General features: G+C 43.0%; 1 protein-coding gene across 2 annotated transcripts in view; it reads right to left on the bottom strand.

Annotated features, from left to right (window-relative positions):
• The window catches only part of LOC126865202 (uncharacterized), a 36,927-nt gene extending 29,878 nt beyond the window's left edge, over positions 1-7,049 (bottom strand). For both annotated transcript variants that reach the window (XM_050617437.1, XM_050617439.1), the window contains exon 1: positions 5,740-7,049. The gene's annotated coding sequence lies outside the window, so the exon portion shown is untranslated. The remainder of the gene's footprint in view (positions 1-5,739) is intronic.
• Positions 7,050-8,749: the final 1,700 nt, after the last annotated feature.

Here is an 8,749-nt window from a genome sequence, read left to right as displayed (position 1 = left end):
CTCGTTCCTTCGAACTTCGAGCAGATTCATTTGCCTTAACGATTGTCCGCGTGCCGAATAAAGTGTTTTTCATCGTCGAAAGAACAGTAAGCGTCGCATGACACGGTGAAATTTAATTAAACGTAATGTCCCTCGCTCTCGTCCCGATGCCTTTTCGAAACCCACCCAAGTAGCAATCTGTGAGCGGGCACATTAGACGAGACGGGGCAAAGAGTGCGATATTTATTCGTAATGTGCATCGCAATTCGTCGTGGCTTAGCATCAGTCATAGTCATCGCGAGCGTGCACACGCTCATAATGAACCGTACGATTAGGATATCCCGTTTGTTCATTCGTCGAATGGGTTTCGTGGACGAAGAAGTAATCGTAGATTGCTTCGAACGAATAAAAAGGAAAGCCGAAGAAAGGGTGTAATTCTCATTACCGGAGGATATGCGCAGCTTGAGTCCGATTAATATGACAGAAAAGGGAGGAGGGAAGGAGATGGAAAAAAAAGAGGGGAGAAAAAAAAAAACGATAAAGAAAAGAGCCGACTGCACGGGGACGAGCCGCGTATCCACCCTCGTGTTTCGTTTTTACGTAGAAAAATGCGTGTCCGCGACTAATGCGCCACTGAAAAAACGTAAGCAGATATAAAAGGAACCGATTATTCCGGGCGATTACCGATTTCCGGCCAGTTAACGATTTTTTCGAATCGTTTACACCGCAGACCGTGTTCGTTATTACCAGTCGTTACATCTGGTATTTCGTTGGCTGCTTTTGAATTACGCCAACATCGAAATCAACGCGCACCGTTCTGCAACAGATTGCAAAATACGGTTTACGAAAGAATTCGTTTAAAAGGCGTCGAAGTTCGATTTTAATTGGATACTTTCAATCGTTACGTTATTTCGAGAATACGCGACACGTGTCGCACGATTCTACTATCGAATTATCGCAGCTGTTCCACGGGAAATATCACGTGTGTCTCACGCGAGCCTATCGTTCACGTGACAAAACTATTTGACGATGAAAAGTATGTTTTGTGATTTCACGCTCGGAATTAAGGATAATATATATCGAGGAGATGATCGTCGATGTTCGGACACCGGTTCGACGATCCCTCTCGCTAGTGTAGCATATTTTTCGTAATAAGTACGTTGTTATCGCGTGCATCGAAAGATATCGAGACGTTTGATCGACGCTCCGAAAGGAAAAGAAGGAAAGAAAGAAAAAGCTGGCGCGATCGTTCGTGTATCGGGCGAACCATGTTAATAATTCAACCGTGTACGTAGATATGTAATTGTTGCTCTAATTATTCCGATAACGGTGCAATTAAGTTTCACGAATAACGCGATTTATGTCAGCGATGCAGTGCACTCTCTCGCCTCGACACAATGAAGAGAGAATTCTTTCGTGACGGCAGGAAGACGAGAGAATTATTTCCTCAAGAGCGGCAAGTGAAATCCGTTCGAAAATGCGTCGGAATCAAGGCGATTAGCATTTTGCAGGCTGCTCATATCCCATGGAAACGTTTTATTGGCCTGTCGTGTGAAGGAGCCATTGCCTCGGCCAGGCGGCGGTAGCAATAGTTGCACGTTACCTGCAATAGCTCTACTCTTCCCTCGTTATTTCCTCGTCTATACGATATGGATACATTGCACTGCACTCACTGTGTATACTCGAATCCTTGGGTTAAACTAAACTGCGATCCGGTTACTCAACGTTCCCTCTATACACTCTCTACGTCTCTATTCGACACTTTAGATTATCTTCTCCGACGCGTTACGGAGATTCTACACGTTGCGTTAGTAAACAGAATTCTAATAGAGAATTAAGTTTTTCGTCGTCTTTGGTCGACTCGATTGGAAGGGGGGAAAAAACGGAAAACGCATAACGGCGAAAAATCGTGTAAGCGAAAAGTTGCGAAAAATGTATTACGATGTTGCATTGTACCGTTTCGAACATCGTTATGTTCAATTCATGGTAGATTTGCCGGTCGATAGGATTTCTCGTGCATTACCGCATTAGTGCACTTCATCGCGATAAGTAACAAGCTGTAAACTGCTTTCCCCGATGTGATGCAGGACTGCGCGATTTTGTTGCCTCGGTACAAACGATAATAGCGCCCGTATACACCGGTTACTTAACGTTCATTATAATTAACACGCTCGATGCCTTAACTTTCCCAGGAGGAAAGCGAGAATAATGTGCGTTTGTAATCGCCGACGCGTACGCATTTAAGTTTATCATTTCCTCGAGTCGCTAATGACCAAGGAATTTACAAAATTTAACGTAGCTTGTAAGTAATTTTAATAGATCTCGACTCCTTTAACCCCTGCCACGTACCGTGGATTCCGTTAGCTTTTAATTAATATAATTACAGCATCGGGCAACGCGTCATATTTCTACAGACTTAATGCAAACACTATTCGAGTGATTCTTTAGAAGGTGTTTTGCACACGTTAAAGTACAAATCGGAAAAGGCAAAGATTGGAAAAAGTAGCGGCGTTCGCCAATTAGAAATATTTGGACGAAAAGTAAGCCATGCAGGCGGAGTTTAATGAACGATCGCGCAGAGCGGAAGCGTGGAACTCGGTGAAAGCAACGCAATCCCATTTCGCGAATTCCGGGTGTCTTTGAAGCGACGATCCGCCGCGATATTCGCGCTCCGTGTTCCACAACAATTAACCGATGGCAATTAAGACATCTAAATTAATTCGTTATAAACAAGCCAGATATTCCGTAGCGAGCGAAGCCACGTAATTGCCCGGATTCTCACAAGCCGCGCAGAAGAGAGAGAATCCTCGGTGCACACCTACAGCTGCATCAACGCGCGGCGTGTTATACATAATGTATATGCATGTACACCTGCAATTTACCAACACGAGCATCGTCGCCCGGTAATAGCAACAATTACTTTATTTTACCATCTTCCCGGTTCTCAAACGAGCGCGCGAGCTTCACCTAGGCAATTTCATTTCCTCGCATTTTAAATATCCGCCTGTATAGAAGAAACCCGTCGTCAAGGCGACTTTCTTTTCTCGCCGCGGAATCGGCCGACTGTTTAGACGCGAATTAAAAAGCCTTCTGCGCATTTAGCTCGCCTACCGGCTGTCGGTGCGCGCTAAAACGAGACTCGAACGTTCGGGAAACAATGCGCTGATTAGACGCGATCTTCGGTATTTATGTCTGCCGTTGTAGCCTCCACACGTAACGATGGCCTTAATTTGATGATCAAGATCTGAGAAAATTATAAGTTACCGTTTCCTGGAACAGCTTCCCGTTGCCGTGTAATACACCAAATTGAAATTGTAATTTAGTCGTATGAACGCTTACTTACGCTTTGAGTACAACGATGCTTATTCTTTTCGTTCGCTTATGACCAGTCCCTTTTGCCCATCGATAAGCATCGATAATTATATGCATCGATTAAAAGAAGAAAATAAAACAACCCATAAAACAACAAACAGAGAGTTTGAGCTACGTAGGAAAGTTAACAAAGATAGGACATTCCGTGCACGAATGTACGAACAGGAACCCCGGTTGGCGTTTCATCGTCGCGAATACACGGTCCGAGTGGTTTTATGTAATAATTTCATTATTGCACGAATCTCGATAGCTTCCTGATGCCGTGTTGTTATGTTACACGATAATTGTCGTTTTTCACGTCCGTTTCCTCGTTTCGAATTATTCTAGTTACGATCCGAATATAATAATAATAATGCCCGGAGCGTACGGCATACGCTTCGAAAACTAGGCGTTCGATAATGTCACAATAAAACGCGACGTCGCGCATCACCGCGACAACAATTCGCTCTTTCGTTTTATACCTCGTCGTTTACGCTAGTTTTTTCCTTTTTTCTCTGCCAACGTTTCACACGGTTTGAGCGCCGACGAAATCGTTAGAAACTCACTGTCGCAAACATACGTTTTGCGAAATTTTATGTAACAGTTTCGTCGTCTCGCGACTCCTGCCAGTTTCCTGACGGGATAACGCTGCAACGCACGGTAATTGTCATTTTTCACGTCCGTTTCCTCGTTTTAAACCATCCTGCCTATTCGCTGAGCGACATTTTAACGTTAACGAGTATGTAGTAGTTTAACGACACTCCTGGGACTTAATTGGCTACCGGTGGATTCATCATGCCGCTCAGCTACGCCTGTTTCTTTTGTTTCACGGACGCATCAATGTTGCGCTTAACTTTGCAATCCCTTCTCACCGGTGATTAATGTCCTGCAAACGATGCACGATGATGAACAATGACAAATCACTATCGCCGAACTGGTCGGCAATTTAAAAATTCGAATTTAAATAACGAAAATATCATCTCTCCTTCCCTACGACCAACGAACGAAAGAAAAAACGAAAGAATGGAAAGACGACAACTACGGAGACTAGTACAGGATCGTATTGACGAGAGAACATCGTTGCCGACAAATTGCAAGGAGTATCGACAGTGTGACGTTTAGCGAATCGATGATGTTGCTGCTGGTCGACGCCTCGCGGTAAAAACGGCGGTTTGAAAAAAGAAGGAAAAAGGAAACGACGGGAAGAGGGAAGGGGTGGGGAGGGATACTCGAAAATTATTCCGATATGAAACTCATCGCGCGGCGTATCGCGTCAAAGGAGCCAATTTAAAACAGCCCTTTCCAAGATTATCAGCGCGTCGTTGCGGTGGGATTAATATATAAAAAAGACGAGTACAACGAAGTCGGGGAAGGGTGAGCCGAGAAGAGAGATAAAGAGAGAAAAAGAAAGAGTAAGAGGAGGGGCAGAAGCGTGCGGGATTGGTAAACTTCCCGGTAATTTGTTCGTCAGTCGCTTTGAACCTCTTTTAAACAACTACTGTGTTCTCTTCCACGTTTTTTCGCTATCTTCCCCCACCCTTCGCGTTGCTCGTTTGAAAGAGGAAATTATTGCAGACTCGACGAACGAACGAAGGAAAAAGAAAGGCGGAGAAAGGGGCAGAGGGAAACCCCTGGACGTTGGAGGAAAAACTTCGTGATTAAAGGTGCTTCGGCTTGTTAAATTATTCGGTAAGAAAGTGCTTGGGATGGCATTAAAGATTCTATCGTGAGAAGTTTCGGATGGTATTTCCCTCGCAATTATCGACGAGTCTAATGAATTTGTTCCTACTTCCCTCTTGCTTCATCCTACGCCGCTTCTCTGCAAATCTCAAATGCATTAAACATTTCAGTGTCACTGGTGAACGACGAGCATTTCCATTTCTTAAGTAATTACAGAGAATAACGTGGATTTCAAGAATGAGAAAATTACAGCAAGGGATTGTGTTGCCTTGTATCCTTAATTGCCCCACTTTTAAACGTACATCCTGGATCTTGGTATTAACGACACGCGAGCTCCCTCCGAGTGGTAACGAATATCCTTCGCAGCCGCAATAAAACGTTAATTTGGAGTATCGACATCATGAAAGCAACTGGGCGAACACGATAAACAGATTACAAGATACTTGCCGACCGCAGTGCCCTCGGGCCGGGTTCTACGTTTCTACGTATTTACGTATTTGTAATGCACTTAAATACATTCTGATGCAAATTTGAACAGTTTCTTCAGATCGAAATTATTAAAACAGAAACTTATCTGTATTTCAAATTCCTTCAAACATACGTTTCTTCGCGTTTAATTATATGTGTATCGTTATTTCTACATCTATTAACTGCTATCATACCATATTAAAGGCGATTTCAGAGGCATTATGAAACATAGTTATAAAAGATAAGATCGTTATAACTTACCGCGTAATCTCGGTTACGGATCTCGGCGTGCGTAAAATGGCGTTGAATTTTCCGCTTCCTACGTTTGTCGTTAGAAGGTATTTTTATTCCTCCTCGGTCCTTACGTGACTTCTCATTGCTTCTTTTCAAACGAGACACGCAAACACACACATGTCGACAGATGGTCAATTGAACGTTCTACAGCGTCGTTGGCAATTCCATCAAACGCTCTTGTAACTCTCGATCGGATAGAATGATAAAACTTTTCGAGGTTTCCTACTTCGTTATTGCTATTTATACCGTTTCTAATTACTTGCGATTACTCTGATAAAAAAGGTCAGATGGATTATTTCATTCATTGATAATAATATTATTGTCGAACCAAGTGGGAATGACATCTCATCGATATAATTTTCTGCTGCGTCCAAGTTAATTCGAGGAACGGTGCAACACGGTTCGTTGTACCTTCGAGGCACGAGTAATAAAAAGTGAAACGATCACGATTGGACACACCTGTAACTGCATGGCCATTATGCGATGTTGTCGTGTCGATTTCGAAATTCGATCGCCTCGGATCACCTAAGGTTTCTCGACCGTTACTCGTTGTCACCGGCTCTGCCAGATTATATTTGGATTTGCATACGATCGACGCGAGTCACGAGCTGCCGCGTTACAATCGCACTAACACATATTCCCGTTTCCGTATCGCATCATAGGGAACAATTCAACGCGTTAATTACGGAGGCACAAACGAGATATACGAGAATCTCAGGTAGAAACGTGTCACGCCGCGAAAACACTTGATTAATTAATCGGGTACGATGCGAACATTGCGCGGCGAATTGAACGTTGACAAAAAAGTTAGGTTACGTTCTACTCGGCGAGTCAAAACGGTTCTTACTAATCACTGAATATACCGCGTTGATATTTATCATAATTGGATATCGTAAATCATTTTAATTAAAAAGAAAAGAAATACATACTTGCGACAGTCCGATATAGATATTCATAGAAAAAAAATTATACGTGGAATTGTTCGTACATACATTACACTGATTAGACTTTCTTTTACACGCTACTTCCGCTTTCGCTGCGCCGGAAGTGTTTCCATAATTAATTCGTAGGAAAGATAAGTATCTGGATTAAACGAGCGGTAAAGCAGAGAAAAGATTTCTTTTTCGATTTTAACGTTCGCACCGTTTCACCGTTATTTTCTATGGTAGAAAAGACGGGACACCGATAGGCGCGGGATAAAGTTAGGTCGGCGTTCGCGCATCGAGGAATTCGATCGGTCCATCGATAATAGATTCTAAATCCGCGAGACTGCGCTGTTCGATAATAATTGGAAGAAGAACGGTTCGCGCTCTAGTCGGTAGGGTGTGTGTACAGCGCACACAGGCTGATGTTAGACGTTTGATTAATAGCGTCAGCGCTCATTGGTCACGCTACTAATAAAGGAGCGTTCACACGTATTAAAAGTTCGCGCCTCTGCGTCCACGCCGGTATGCTCGTCGTCTTCGGTCGTTGTGGTCGAGAGTAGTGCGATATAACGAGGGAATGGCGTGTCTTGCTCATAATTGAAGCGAGCACCTACAATCCAATCGTTCTTAATCATTCGAATTCATCTCGCCTGCGAGTTCCGTTCTCCATTATTGCTCGTTGCCTTGCCAAGTCGCGAAAGTTATACGAACCTCTGCGCTCCGTTACTGCCAATAACAAGTACGGACGAATGACGTTTGGGCAGTTACCGTCCCAGTTCGAGTAAAAATATAATTCGACACGGTAGGTGAGTTTAAGATGTTTGCTGTTATTCGTCCAATGTTAAACATTCGATTTTGTATGCTCATACATCGTACGATAGCAGGTGTATATATAAGGAGGTAACGGTAATTGACGCGAAAACCCGTGGATTTAAATACGCGCTCGAGACAAGCGAGTGCTCGTAAATTAATTTTTCCCTCTTCTTCGTAGTAAAAGGGCGAAGAGATTCGCGAAGAGCGAAAATGGCGGAGATTACGCGAAATTATGCAAATGCGCGGCATTGTAAAGGGGATCTGTTTTTCGTTTTATTGGACTGGGGCCTGCGGTATCCTCGGTCGTATAACCGAAACAAAAGCTTACCTAACGCAGAAACAAAGGGTGTAGGGGCGAGTAGAAATCTCTTGGGGGCACACATGCAACGAATTTAACTGCTTCCCCAGGCATTACTCTTGCTGGGTTTCTTTTATTCCCGCCTATTCTCTAACTACCCTCTCCTATCGGTCTTCGTATCCTTCTCACATGGTTTACTGTTTGCACGAGCGAAGATCTTTCGGCTTAACCTTTATCCGCGATATAAGGCATTGTTAAGAAATCTGCACACTGATACATTTTACGTAACGCCATTCTAAATATCGAAATATACATTTACGCTTAGAACTATTTATTAACAGTAGATTTTCTTCTGACAGCTTATAAATCGATATGCAAGCTTGAAGGACGGTTGCTTTGAAAGGATATTCATTATGCCTCTGAAAGTCCGGAGTCTTCGTAACTGCTTTTAAAAGGTGACAAAATCCCCTTAGAGCACGCTTCGCAAGGGTGGACTAAGTTACAATTAATTAATTGACTTCGAGTCCCTGTAATTCATGCGGTGAGTCAAACTTAATTAATTATCCTTTAGGATCAGAAAGGAAAAGGTTGGGTCAGGAAGAACTTTTCACCTTCCGATTCTAAAGGCTATTTGTAATGCTTTTGCCTATAAACTATTTTACTTTCTATAAAAGTGTACATTAACGATCGGTTTCTTACACTGATATTTAATCAAAGAGCGAGTCGCTAACGAAGATAAAAACATTATTCGTATTTCGAATACTTGGTAAGAAGTATTTTTAAAATACGTAGTAGAATTAAAACTAAGCGCCGTGTAATAATATCAATGAATGTAGCCACTTCACCCTCCCCTCCATATCCGACATCGCTAAAATAGGTTGAAACGTCAGTGTGTGGGAAGGCTATTAATTACAAACACCCTCCGCTATTGTAACGTCGC

This window comes from Bombus huntii, chromosome 4 (assembly GCF_024542735.1).
Source record: "Bombus huntii isolate Logan2020A chromosome 4, iyBomHunt1.1, whole genome shotgun sequence".
NCBI lineage: Eukaryota > Metazoa > Arthropoda > Insecta > Hymenoptera > Apidae > Bombus > Bombus huntii.
Note: the sequence above shows the minus strand (reverse complement) of the source record. Positions and strands in the feature narration are given on the sequence as shown.